General features: G+C 37.9%; 1 pseudogene; it reads left to right on the top strand.

Moving 5' to 3' along the window:
• Positions 1-266: 266 nt before the first annotated feature.
• Positions 267-3377, top strand: LOC148803101 (pentatricopeptide repeat-containing protein At1g11290, chloroplastic-like; annotated as a pseudogene).
• The last annotated feature ends 229 nt before the right edge of the window (positions 3378-3606 follow it).

Here is a 3606-nt window from a genome sequence, read left to right as displayed (position 1 = left end):
GAGATTGGGCTGAAAAGGGATGAAGCGTTCAACCCTTGTGGTCATAAAACTAATAATGGCCTGTTCAAGGAAGGATGGAGAACAGGCCTTCCACATCAGGGTTTTATGAAGCCTTCCCTTGAAGGGTTGGGTTGGATGCCAGATGCCTGTGGGTTTGGTTTCAAGTGGAATTATTGGGGGATGAGTGGCTGGTCGTTGTCATCTGGGGTTTTTGGAAGATATTTCCATTCACAATATATATTGATGAGAAAGGTTGGGCTCGATCCATGACTGAGGTATCAACAGGACTTATTGCAGCACAGTCGGTTTCATCACTTCAAATTGCAGAAGATGCACATGCAGATGCAATCGTTATAAATGGAATGTTAGGGAGTAAGTTAAAGAACTTTAGTCACAGGACTGGACTCTGTAAGGAGGTTTGATCATGATAGTTCATCAGCAACTTGTATATATTTTTCGTGAATGTACTGTTCTTATTTGTTGGATAAAAAAAATTAAGGCAAGATGTTTTAACTTTTAATTAGGTCCCCGTCTCTCTCTCTCTATATAATCAGACTATAATTATTGGAAAAATTAAAATAATTGAATCTATCAAATAAGTCTATAATAAACTAATTATTGGTTCTTGCTATTGCATTTTAAACAGTGAAGTTTTGGGCAATACTAAGGAGCATGTTTAATTTAGGTCGGGCTTTGGGATTTTCATGAGGGCCAGGCTCGGGCTCGGGCTTGGGCCTGAAAAAATTCTGTAAATGAAGAGTAAAAGCCCGAGCTAAGCCCGGCCCGGTTCGGCCCATGAACAGGTCTAGTCGTGGATCCTGTCCTATTCAGATGAGGCTTCCGAGGTTGTCGGGATGAAGTTATCCACCGAAGTCTTCGAGGTGAGTCCTAATCCCTAGCGGAACTGTCCTCCTTATCCGTATGATGCTTCTGTCTTGATCGTACTTATTCATCCGATGTGATGCCGATGTGGCTGAAGTGATAAAGCAGCCACGGAGATAGCATTCCACTAATAGAGAAATATGACGAAAACATAAATTGAAATATTTTGGTTAAAACTTAGGTTATGTTTGGTTAAAATTCTACTTCAAAGAAAAAATGAAAATAAAATGATTTTATGATTAAGCTAAATCCCTTTTTCAAAGTGATTCTTACAACTACAAAATTAGAATGGATGGCCCAAAAGAGCATCCTAATATGCCTATCTTTGTCGTTCTTCAAATCTAGGTAACAGAGAAAAGGAAAACAGGGGTAAAATCTAGATTTTGAAATCATTGTTCAAAAATAGGGGATTTCCAAATCATCAAGCGAGCGGGCCAGGCAAAGTAAAATAAAAAAGCTAAACCAGAAATCATCAGTGTGTAGTCTGCTCTTCTTTCCTCATTTGTTTCCATGGGTGAAGTGCTAGGAAATTACATTTTCCGATAGCACAGTTGTCAATCTGACATCATACAGGCCTGACCTTTTCACTTTTTTCTCGTATTTTGAATACTTTCTAGACCAATATGACGTTTCCATATTGAATTCAGGCCAACTTTAGGCTAAATCATATCCAGATTCACCTGATCCAACCCAGTTGTTTCTCACTTATCTAAAGAGAAATTGGACAATGTAAACAATAAGAAGGAATGAAGTATAGCTCAAATATTTCACTGAAAAAAATTAGCACTACTTGAGAAGGGTCTAAATCCAACAAAAGGTTAGGGTGGGGAAGAAAGCTGTAGAATCTGAAACCAAACACTGTTAATCCAATAGATGGTCTTAGTCTCTTAGACTCTTCGAAGGTGGGGATGGGACAGTAGGGAAAAAACTAAGAGTAGTTGTCATATGGGACACTTGGGTGTATAGTAATTAATAAAGGATTTACTACCTGAGATGAATGTTATTGCCTGGAATGCCATGATATCTGCATATACACAGAACAAGTGATCCAGTGAAGCTTTTGAACTTTTCCGATTGATGCTCAAGGAAATATGCTACCTAATTCAGTCACATATATATCTATGTTTACCTCTTGTGACTACCTAGGTAGCTATTGGTATGGAGAATCACTTCATGCCTCTATAATTAAACATGGTTGGGATCATCAAATTTCTGTGACCATAACCCTTACATCATTGTATGCCAAACTTGAGATATAAATTCTGCTAAACTTCTCTTTGATGATATTCCTAAGAAAAACCTCTTGTGGAATTCAATGATTTCAGGATATGTACAAAATCAGTTTTTGGATTTGGGTTTTGCTGCATTCCGCAACATGCACATCACAAGCTTGATTCCAGATGTAGTCTCCATAGTTACTATTCTTTCAGCCTGCAACAAATTAGACGACATTCATCTCGGAAAATCTGCCCATGCTTTTATCCTTCGAAATGGATTTGAATCAAATATTAATATATTAAACTCACTATTAGCTTGCTAATGTGATTGTGAACAACTTTCTTCTTCCCTTCAGTTATTCCATAAAATGGCAATGAGGAATGTGGTTTCATAATACTTTAATAGCTGGGTAAGTTATTCCACAAGAGCAACATTTCTATGTGGAATACTATGATGGTTGTGTATGTCCAGAGCAAAAAATTCCCAAAATGCAGTTGCCACATTCTTTGAATTGCTTCAAATAGAAGTTGAACCTGACCATATAACAATCTTGACCTTGATCTCAGCTTGTCTTCAATTAAGAAGTCAGAACCTCTCACAATACATAATTGCTTACATCATTTGTAAGGGTTTTGAAACATACTCATTTACAACACCCTTATAGATTTAAATTCTAGATGTGGAAGCATTTTTATTGCAAAAAAGTTGTTTGATTTTTTGGCCGTGAAGGATGACATATCTTGGAGTGTAATGATCAATGCATATGGGATGTGGTATGCATGGTAATGGTGAAGCTACACTTTCTCTTTTCTCACAAACGAAGAACTCTAGAGTTGGACTTAATGACATTACTTTTGTTAGTATTTTGTCAGCTTGCAGCCATGCAGGCTTACTTGACAAAGGCCGGATGCTTTTCAATTATATTGAAGAACATGGCATGTAGCTAGGGGTGGAGCACTACTCTTTCTTGGATAACCTTCTTGGCTGAACAGGTCATTTGCATGAGGCATTTGGCCTTGTTAAGAATCTTCCATTTAAACCTTCTGCAAGCTTGCTTGAATCTATATTGGGTGCTTGCTGATGGCAACATCAAGCTCGGTGAAGAAATTGCGGAAATGCTTTCTGAAATAGATCCAAAAAATTCCAATTCATATGTGATGCTTTCTAACATCTATGCAGCAACTGGAAGGTGGATAGATGCCTATAGGTTGAGATTTGAAATGGAAGGGAAACAATTGAGAAAACTACCGGGTTTTAGCCTTCTTGAGGCAAATTGATGTCAAGTTGAGTAGTTTATTGGGAAGCTGAGCAGAGGGTCTTAAGAATAGTTTCCTTAGGTGCCCATGTTATCTTGTTACAAAGTCTCAATTGTGGAGAAAGTACCACCCTGATTACCCAAAGAACAACAGGTGTGCATACCAGTATGATGGAGCCACCCTGATTTCCTAAGCCTTATAGAAGTAAAGTTTTCCGGCATGCCAAACAAGAAAAAACCCATGTTTTACT

Source organism: Nelumbo nucifera, chromosome 1 (genome assembly GCF_055504915.1).
Source record: "Nelumbo nucifera cultivar China Antique chromosome 1, China Antique-T2T, whole genome shotgun sequence".
Taxonomy (NCBI): Eukaryota; Viridiplantae; Streptophyta; class Magnoliopsida; order Proteales; family Nelumbonaceae; genus Nelumbo; species Nelumbo nucifera.
The sequence above is the reverse complement of the archived record's forward strand: the minus strand, read 5'-3'. Positions and strand labels throughout refer to the sequence as shown.